General features: G+C 39.6%; 1 long non-coding RNA gene across 1 annotated transcript in view; it reads left to right on the top strand.

Annotated features, from left to right (window-relative positions):
• Positions 1–1701: 1701 nt before the first annotated feature.
• The window catches only part of LOC102376373, a 39969-nt gene continuing 30566 nt past the window's right edge, over positions 1702–11104 (top strand). Inside the window, exon 1 of the long non-coding RNA XR_324051.1 lies at positions 1702–1746. This is a non-coding gene — a long non-coding RNA (uncharacterized LOC102376373). The remainder of the gene's footprint in view (positions 1747–11104) is intronic.

Here is an 11104-nt window from a genome sequence, read left to right as displayed (position 1 = left end):
GTCAGGATTCTCCTATATGGAAAATGAAATATTTTAATCTCCTCCCTGCTACCACCCAAACATAATTTGAGGAAAAGTAAAGAGTAATAAAAGTTATGTGATTTCTTGTTAGTGCTGGTGGGCATTCTTTGATACAAGGATGATGGTTTTTCATTAAATAGGGAAGTTGCTGGTGAGTCCATAGATGACTGAAGGGGCTGATCAATATCCACATGTATGACTTCAGATCTGGCAAATAGTTCTAGGATATGGAGAAGATCCTGGTGATGCTGGGTCACAGATCATTCCTTTTGTCCCTCTCATCTATCAGCCCCCATAGTGAGGAAAGTTTGCTCAAAATAATAGATGATTTGTCATATATCATGGCATCACTGAAGACTATTCAGTGCTTGAATTTCCCAGGTATTGATGTTAATATTTCATTTCTCCATATTGACCTTCAAGAGGTTCTTTAATTTCTTCTTTTGCCGATCCCTAGAATAGAGACTGTGAATGAGTTGGTAGTACAGGACCTATTTTGGGAGCTGGTTGTCAGGCATCCTTGTGTGCTTGTCCATTAGATAGCTTTGATTGCACTGAAGGAACTATGCATGTTGTGGCTGTCAACAAATGTTTTAATTTCTTTTGTTTTGTTCTCCCACCATTTGTTCTTTCCCTTTTGAATTTCCCGCTGTCTCTCACCTTTAATGTAGCAATAAATATCTTGCTTCTGTTTGGCTTTGATATACTTTTGCCCAGCTTCGAAAGCTTTCCTTTTTCTGTCAGTGATTCTCGTCAAACCAGTCATAATATTTCTGTGTGGAGAAGTCCAGAGATTCTTCACACACCTCATGGATACCTTTCCTGAAGCTCTCCTAATGATCAAGACTATCAAGATCATCAAGGAGGTTAGAGAGCTTCTCACTGAGGCACTGCTAGAGATAATTGTTTTTAGCAGGGTCTTTCAAGCACTTAACATTGAATCTCTTCCTTGGTTCCTTGTTTTGTTTATGTTATGTGGTAAAATGAATAGATAAGATGGAATATATCAATCGATGATGCATCCAGCAGACCCCAAAGTGCTCCTAAATCTGGTGAGATATGTATCGTGTCATGAAGATCCCAAGCACATGTTATGATGTAATCAATCAGGTGCCAGTGTTTTGAATGGGTTTGCATCTATGATGTCTTCCATTTGTTACTTTGACAGAATGAGGAGTTTGTGATGACAAAATCATGTTCCAAATGCTTGCTCAGGAGAAGAATTCAATTCTTCTTATTTTTCTCATATCCTATTAGCACATTCAAATTTGAGTCCAAAAATGAACGTATATTATTGTGTTATTGCTTGACCTGTAGACTTAGCAAGGTCCTCTTTGGTGCACAGTTCTTCCATATGTGGACATTCCCATAGGTGTTATATAGCCTGAAATTTTCCTCCACATTCACACACAGTGTTTGCATCGTTAGTGTCCTCACAGTTGCACGTTAACCTTAGTTTTAGTGTTCCCCTTTTGGAGGTGGTTCAATCTTCTACCTGTTGACCAATCAAGCTCTGCATCTGCAGGGAGATTTTTGGAAGTTTTAATATATACCCTAACTCCCTCCTGCATCATATCTAGTTCTGACTGCCACATTTTTATTCATGTGGTTGTCAGTGTTTCATCCAGTGGCTTTGTTGTAACAAGGAAACTTTTCTATTATTTTCATCTATTAGGAACCACAATGTGGCCATGCAGTGGATGCATCTCATCGTTGATCTTCCAGGTATATTATTTTATTTGTTACTGCTCTCCTGATGTCTGGTGGGGTGACTCTAGCAAGTTAGTAGAGACTATTGACAACTGTTGGTTTAAGGCAGGCAGTAATGCATCTGCAACTTTAGTTCAGCATAGTATCTAGCTTCTTTGCGTGTGCCAATCTTTCACAAACTGTGCATGCAAATTCAGTTGTCAAATAACAAAGTGCAAGTGCAGTAATTTGTAACATTGCTGGATGGTCCTGCACTGGGAGTTGACACACTTCTTTAATATGTTGTTCGAGGAACTAACTTTTCGCTTTGTCTTTTGTATATGTGTTTTATATGAAAGTGTATGGTCTAGCGTCACTCCTGAGTAGATAGGATTTGGGCAGTAGGTGAGAGCTATTCCATTTCAGGTTAGGCTGAGGAACTTGCTAGTATCTATGTTCCAAAGGTGGAAAAAACTAAGCTGTGTTTTATTTAGACTAGCATCTAGTTGATTTTTCATATATTAGTCTGACAACTGATTGAACACTGATGCCAACATGGCCTTGATCTGGGCAAATTCCATTTGAATTGACTTTCCCACCCTTTCCTTTTGAAGTGTTCTTTTCCATAGCTCAGATTCTTTGCCTATTTTAGCACTGAAATTCCCCAAAAGAATTATCGTACTTCTTTGGGGGCAGATGACAGGACTTGGTTGAGTTTAGAATAGAATTCTTTTGTTTTCTCACCTATATCAAGGGTCAGGGTGTATGCACTGATGACTGTTACATATTGGCTTTTGGTCAGCTCTTCCACTGAAAAATGGTCAGCCATATAAAGTATACATGAAAAAATGCTATCAGGTTTATGCTGATCTTTAAAGTAGTATCCACAGGTATAAGCAAAGAGAAATAATAAATATATATATACATATATATATTTGTATAGCAAAGAGAGAGACTATCCTCATGCTAAAATATGACATGAAGTATTGGAGATAAAGCTGAAAACATATTTACATAAGTGAATCATGGAAGTTAATGTATGATCATCATATTTAAAAAACTGGTGCACTTATTTTTGTTTCAAGATATGGGTTTAGAAGCCTAAAACTTTGTAACTATTTTTTAAAATCTTGGCCAGAATGTGTGAAGGAATTGGTTAAAATTACTACTGGTTAAAAAAAAGCATATTTTGATCATTTTGACCTTTAGTCAGTGTGTCCTTCCAAATATATAATACCATAAATGTGGACAGAACTGCCAGAACCACTCATTGCTGCTGTAGAATATTGACCTGGATTTTTTTCTACCTACTGCTGCAATAACAAAATTACCCACCAAGTTCTGATTTCTGAATGTTTCTACTTGGCAGTAGCTGTCGCTGATGCACAAAGCAGAAAGAACATTGCTTAATTTTTTTTAGACATGTGGATTTAGTTAGCACAGTAAGAGGTTAGAAAGATTTCATTATAATTTGCAAACTCATCAATTTGAAAGCCACGGACTATGAGAATTATGAAAAACCGAGTTGTCATTTATGCAGTGATTTTACTGACTATAACTACACTGAAAAGACAATACTGAATAATTCTTGAATTTCTGTTGCTTCCAGTTAATTATTACTTAAAAAGAAAATACATTGTAATAGGAAAAATGTAAAGGAAAAAAAAAGATTTGGTTAGATTCTCAATTACTGTAAATTGCTGTTACATTAATTTTAATTAGACTCTTTTTCATAGTTTCATAGTAGTTTGAGGTCAGAAGGGACCTAAATAGATCATCTAGTCTAACCCCCCGCCACTGGCTAGAGCACACGCTGGGATCACCTGACCCCAGGCAGGTGTTCATCCAACCTCTTTTTTAATTTACCCAAGGTAGGAGCAAGGACCAATTCCCTAGGAAGTTAGTTTCAGATCCTAGCCACCCTGACAGTGAAATAGTGCCTCCCAATCTCTAACCTGAACCTATTCTCTACAGCTTCTGGCCATTGTTCCTCATCACCCCAGGTGCTGCTGGGGGGAATAGGACCCTTCCTATTTGCTGCTGATCTCCCCTACCAAATTTGTAGGCAGCCACCATGTCCCCCCTCAGCCTCCGTTTGCTGAGGCTGAACAGGTTCAGGTCTCTCAGCATCTCCTCATAGGGCCTGCCCTGTTGCCCTCCAACCAAACAGGTGGCCCTCCTCTGGACCCTCTCAAGGCAGGCCACATCCTTCTTAAAGTGCAGTGCCCAGAACTGGATGCAGTACTCCAATTGAGGCCAGACCAATGTTGCGTAGAGGGGGAGTATCACCTCTCTGGACCGGCTTGAGATGCTGCTATTTTGGAGTAAAGTCTGTGTTGACCCCCAAACCACTGTCCAAAGCAATAATGATTCTAGAGTGGGCATGTGTAAAATCCATTTTTAGCTGCTATATAGGCAGGTAAAGTTTGTTGGTTAGGTTATTGGGAGTAAATCATATCTGAACTAACTTGGATTCATGTTCACCCCTAGCTTCTCCTGTTCTTTTCCTGATCTCTTATTGCCCCCCCACCCCCAATCCATATAGCTGAGGAGCCTATCAAGAATCTGCCTCTACATAATATGGGTCACACCTCCATTCTTCCTTTAGGTTAACTTTTCATCTTATTTTGGCCTGCATCCTCTATACACAGATATTCCTGTTCAAACAGGCTTTTTCCTCTACAATATGATGTTCATATATATGTGCAAGTGTGCACAAACATTCCTTTGCTATCCCCAAGCTTTTCCACTGAAAAAATGGTAAGCCATATAAAGTACACATGAAAAAATGCTATCAGGTTTATGCTGATCTTTGAAGTAGTATCCACAGGTAAGCTGAACATTTCTAAATAAGCAAATTTTACAGTAAAAATGATGACTGTTGGTCCAATTGACAAATTGTTTTTCACAATTCACAAACTGTAAAAAGCACCATTAGTTCAGAAAAAACATGGAGAAATGAGTAAGGGATGCAGCACCAATTAATGCAGCACCAATTAATGCACCAATTATTTTTAGCCAAGGTATTTACCAAATGAAGATCTGTAGGAATCAAAGAAAATAGAAAGGATACTCCTTAAAAAAAAAAAAGTAAAAACATCCACTCTAAGTAGCCTTTTTATGTTACCACATTTACTCAAATATAAGATGATCCTGAATATAAGATGACCACCTAAAAATTAGATTCTATACATGGAAAAATTATAAATTAATTATATTTTCAAAGGTATAGCATTTATCCATTGGAGGTTTGCTTTTTATTTGTCCACATCTCACTACCACAGCAGGAAAATAAAGCTGGAAGGTCAGGTGCCCTCTTTACCCTCTCCCCAACACCCAAACATCTTTCTGAGCCCTTTCTCTTTCTACTTACTGTCAGACCCTGCTGTCATTGAACACATGGAAGTGATGGTCAAATTTGAAAACACTGACTTTGAAATAAACATACCTGTAGTAATTTGGGTACCCATAGACTTCATTCATCCAGAACTGATGCATTTTATCTTTTTTTGAAACTGATGCAAGTTTTAGCACAGGTACACCATACATACCCCTTTTAAGCACCACTTCTGTGCCTAGTTACATATGGTACAAAATATACACAATTAATATTAAGGCCAAAAGGTTCATGATTTACCATAGAATTAATTGGGCCAGGCATTTCAAGCCATGGTGATGCCATAGATCAGCAGTGCTCAGTATATGTGTATTTTCCAGATACCCACCCAACAAAGGATTCATGTACTACTTATGCCCTGGGTGTTCTTGTCACAAAACCTGGGATCATCCACAAATTATATGCAGATGAGGTGCAAGGCAACTTGGTCAGCCCCACCTCATGGAGGGCACTCACACTAATCATATGTAACATATTGAGAGAGGGGGTGACAGAGGAATTCTGTGTGAACTGTTTTGTGTCTCAGTTGCTGATATTTGCCAGACATTTAGGCTCATGAAGAAATAGGAATCACTGGAAATGGGAAAGAAAGACATTACTCAACTGTGGGAGTGAAGAGGAAGTTGAAATGCATTCAGTGTAGTGAAGTATATTGAGTGTAGCTCACCATGACTTTAAAAAAGAGTCAGTACTAAGGGGGACTGAGAACAATGGGTACTACCATGTATCTTATCCAGCTGAGCTATATTAACCTAGTCTTGTGGTAGCTTCACATAAGCATGTTTGTCCCATATGAATGTGCTTCATATTCATTCTCAGTGTTAACTTCATTTAATCAATGTCATAGTTCATTTCCATTTCTGAGGACATGAGGTTTCCTTGTATGTAAATGTAAGATGAAGACATTTTCTCCCCTTGCTGACTGGAGGAAAAAAACCTTGTCTTATATTCGAGCAAATGCGGTATATATCATGCCAGTCTAGATTACCTAATCTGTGTTGACATTTTTGTAAACCAAAATTTAAGGGTTTTTTTTTTCTTACATGATGTTTTTATATTCAGGAACAAGAAGGAAAATTTGTAATTAACAAGATATAGAAATCGTTAAACTCTTTAGTCCTGAGATAAAGAAAATGTATTTTGAAGAGTAACTGTCATGAAAGTGAAATGGAGGTCAGGTTGGAAAATATGTAATCTGTGCAATATTAAAAGGTGTCATTTGGACAAGATTACTCTGTGTGTGTGTGTATGTGTGTGAGTGACAGAGAGAGAGAGAGAGCATGCATGTGCAAGCAAATGAGCAGTGATAACATAAAAGTCTAAAGAGAGTAAATAAAGAAAAGGTCATTAAAAAGACTAATTAGGCATCAGAGGTTGTGAGATGCAAAAACACTGAGGTTAACATTTCTGATGGAAGACCCTGACTGTGCTGTATTTGCAGCTGCATCCTTTTTCATATTTCTATATTTTAGTTCCTTTCAGAGTCTATTTGACTTAATTAGTCAATCCCTGTTGTGCAGGCCGGGAGCGATCCGGGCCCTTTTTCGCACCGCGCGGGCTGTGGCCAGCAGCCCGGGCACGCTGGGTCGGAGAGAACAGGCGACACGCTAGAATTAGTTATGGACGCGTAATGGTTGATTTAAGATTATTTACTTACACCGAAGATGGTTGCGGTGCAGGCAGGAAAACTTGCTTGAGTTGCAGTTACAGATAGAAAAGAAGAGAGGCGGACTAGAGTTCCTTCCCGTGAACATTCTTCTAGCCCATCTGGTTGGAGGCTCTAAACCGCGAGCCCGTCGCGCCAACCGAAGAAAGTACTCGAAAAAAAGAGCTCTGAATAGACTCACACGAAGTTTGCTAGGCTCCGTGGAACTTGTGTGTGCAGGGACAGGGCTACGTCGAGGATTGCACTCAGTGACGGGGAGAGGCTAGAAGCTTGATCAGACCCCTGTTGCCTTCTTGATATTCACACTGGGTCCAATAGGCTCTGCAGCGCTTAGAGATCTTCACGAGATGTGAAGTCTCCTCCTCCTGGTGTTCGTGGAGTCCTCCAACTTGGGCAGAAACCACTCAAGCCTTTTATACGGCAAGCAAGCCAATCGCTAGCCGCCACGTGTGAATAATTTCACGCAAGCCAATAATGGGGCTCGAATTATAATCCAAATGGTGGGAACTCTTTGCAAAGTGCATTTCTGTGCTGCAAAGAAGAAATGCACACTGCAAAGAAAGCTACAAATAGGCGGGAAAATAATTCAGTGGTGCCGAAGCGCACACAAAACAAAATCACACCTTTGGGTTGTGACACCTGTCACTGTACTCAATTAGTACAATCCCTTCCATCATGCCCCAGCTGGCAAAAGACATTAAATAATTCTTCCTTGCAGTTTGAATGTTAAACTGTAGGTAATACAAACTGTTTATTGTAAGTCCTACTTAATCTTTGAATCTTTTAATATTCATTCCTTTCTTTCAAGCAAAAAAATAACTAAACAAAGCTACCAAGCGCACTACCTGCAAAGCCTTTCAAAGTGTTAAAATATAATATACAACATGAAAAAAGGTTAATCATGTTCCACAATTTTAGTTATAAAATTATTAGTGTTGAGCTCCCCAAATTAAGAGCTGCAAAAATATCTGGCTGAAAAATTTCAAGCATAGACTGTAAACCTAGTTTTACAACATTTGAAATCTAGGTACTTGGTATAGCTCTGGTGCAGAGTTATAGAAACATATGTCTAAAAGTAAGAAAAAAATACAAGATCTTTCTTGTTTTCTGCTACTGCAACAGCACTGAAAATTTCAAATATGAGTGTGCTTTTCCTTGGAAACTGTAGAAAGTGAACATGAAAATACTAGAGAGAAGTATTTCATTCAGACTTAATCTATTTTCTGTAGATGTGCAATGCTTCTCATTACTATTTTGATGTGCACTGTATTAATTCCTAAATGTAGTGACCAAAATTGGGGTTTCATTTTACAATATTCTTGATTTACAAAGTTAAAGAGAGAAACTTGCAGTCAAAAGGGCAGGTTAAGAAATGGCAAAGTTGCTTCAGCTCTTTGGACAGTGTGTTGTAAACTATTTCATGATTGGAGACAGAGTAGGAACATGATCTTGTATTGGAGGTTTCTAGTCATCTATACAAACATAATATTCACACAGTTGAGGCAATGTAATTTTATTTGTTATTAAAAAATACAAAGTTGAACTTGAGCCCTTCTCAAAGTTTACATACAAAATAAAGTGGACCCTAATGCTGGCAGAAGCATCCACTGAATCTTGTACTACTGCTTTCCACTCACTCAAGCGGCATATACATGTTCAAATCATTCAGAAGAACTCTCACAGGTTTGTTTTCCCGAGAGGAACACTTACCTGTACAGAAGTCCAATCAGAGAAGCAAAAAGCCTGTAGTGCTGACACTTTGCTGCCAGCAGTCCCTAGATCAGCAGTTCCCAATCTGGTACATGTGCCACCAGTGGTATGAAGACAACCTGTCAGTGGTACACATCAACAGATTTATTATAATCACTTTATATGGCAAAAATTTCCTGGTGGTACTCAAGGTTGAACTGAAAAGTTTGCTGGTGGTACTTAAGGTTGTATCATTTTACATTGGTGGTGTACAATCTCTCACAGTTTGAAAACCGCTACCCTAGACTATGAATCTCAAAGAGTTTTGCAGGCTTCTCTTTTTCTGCCCGGCAATAGTGACATAAACAAGGGCACAAGTCAGTACTGATTGGATTGCCATCTCAGGGTTTCACGCCCCTAAGGAACTGCAGCTCATAATCCCACTTCCCTCCCTCCCTTTGGTGGGACTTTGACAGTGGAAATCCTGAGCTTGTCCCCTCTCTTGTCAAAGAGCTGTGTGTCCCAGAACTAAGTGCAGCAGTCCCAGCAGGGGTCTGCTATGTCAGGGAAAGGGGCAGGGGTTGCCACATTGTGGAGGGGAGATGGCAGGTCTGTGCCTGTTCCATGCACAGGGCTCTCCTCCCTGAACTCTCTACACTGTATTCCAGCCCAGCTGGAGCCAGGTAGGGACCTATACTTTCCAACACCTAAGTCCTGCAATTAGGCTGAGGTTACCTGGGTAGGTAGTGTGGGTTGTCTGGTTCTGGTCTGTCCCGAGTGGACCCTGAGCCACTGAAAAAACTAGGAGCAGATCATGCTCCCTAAGTGCTTCTCCACCGGACTTTCCCAAACCAAAGCACTCAGGAGCATTCTGTACCCCGCTTAGCTTGCACTGACACATGCTCTCCATGGCCCTGTGGGAAAGGGAGATTTAGGGAGCAAAGTTATTTTTCTCCCAGAGTGACCACTTTTACTCTGGGAGAAAAACTGAACTTCTGTACACTCATGGTTTCTCCTAAAACAGCAGGGACTCTCTCTAGAGAAAGTGCACATCTGCCCATAATCTCTGGTGCTAGTTGCTTTCACATTTAAATTTACTGCTTGTTCTCTTTCACTAAGTTAGTGATTTACTGATTGCATGAGGCAGGATGCTTTATCTTTATAAAAATTCAAATATATAGATATATGTCTATAATAAGAAACACTCTTTTTAGTGTCGTACTACCCAATAAAATAATCTTCTCAATGTCAGTAGTAATTCTATTTTGGACACCACTAAATTTATTTCAGTAAGCATGCTATTGCCATGTGCCCCTTAAAAAATAGTTTTTTAAATCTATTTTTGACCAGAAAACTTGTCTCTAAATAGGAAATACAGAAATGCCTACATATATTATTCAGGCCACTGCTCTCTTGTTCCTATATCATTATTTATAAATATAAATGGCATAAAGTACAAAATAACCTTTCCCTTAAAAAAAATGCCATGGTTAGATAAATACTGTGACCCTATTGTGGAAATAATCATGCCACCATATGTGAGAAAATCCTTTCATTTTTTATTTATTATCTGCTTTATGATTGCCTTTTATTTACAACATCATGTGCATATGACCTGTAAGATGTTATTTTATTCCTCAGCTCTCTCTTTTGAAGGCACAGAAGTCATACTGTTCACTAATAGAGACTTAACTGCAACAGATGAACCATTTCTTCTGTAACTGTCTTTCTTACAGTATAATGTGCTAATTTAGTTCTCACTTTCAGGTTCTACTTAGAATGGAAAGCTTAAAAAACAAACCTACTTATCATTACCTGAAATTCATAGGGATGTATTGTTCACATATATATTCTCAGGGTGTGGTATGTCTCACACCCTGTGCCTGGAAACGTTTTGCCAGTCACCTCCCCTGGCAAAGATCCTCAGTGATGGGCAGGAACTGGAGAATGTTGAACACTTGGCACACCTTGGCAGCCATCCCTCAAAAAAGGCCAACATCAATGAGAAGATCCAGTATAGGATCTGATGTACCAGCTCTGCCTTTGGAAGACTGAATCATCATGTGTTCAATCATCTCGACATCAGGACTTGAACAAAGCTGTGGTAATCCCAACTCTCCTCTACATCTGTGAAGCTTAAGTGTCCAACAGGGAGTATATGAAATACCTGGAACGCCATCACCGCCACTACCCCCAGAAGATTCTTGGCAAGTGGGATCATCACATAAGTGCCAGTGGGATCACGCTCGGCGACGGGAAGAAGGATCGATAGGTGATCAGTCTATCGATCAGCTAGCCACAAGTCAGATCTCTTTAGAGGCACTCTGCAGTGTGCTCAAAGTTCTTCGACTTGGGTGGAAGTCGCACGAAATTTTAAACAGCTAGCAAGCCAATTACTAGTCGCCACGTAGGAATAATTTAGAACTAGCCAATAGCGGGACACAAATTTGCATTCGAATAGCGGGAACTCTTTGCACCGTGCATTTCTGCGCTGCAAAGAAGAAATGCATCCTGCAAATTGGCGGGAAGTCTCTTGCACCGAGGGTCTTCTGCTGCAACAGAAATCCTTTACTGTGCAAGAGGCTCTCATGTGGCAAGAAAATTCCATCGTGCCGAGGCACCAAAATCACTGGGTTGTGACA

This window comes from Alligator sinensis, unplaced genomic scaffold (assembly GCF_000455745.1).
Source record: "Alligator sinensis unplaced genomic scaffold, ASM45574v1 scaffold865_1, whole genome shotgun sequence".
NCBI lineage: Eukaryota > Metazoa > Chordata > Crocodylia > Alligatoridae > Alligator > Alligator sinensis.
This window is presented reverse-complemented; position numbering and strand designations above follow the sequence as displayed.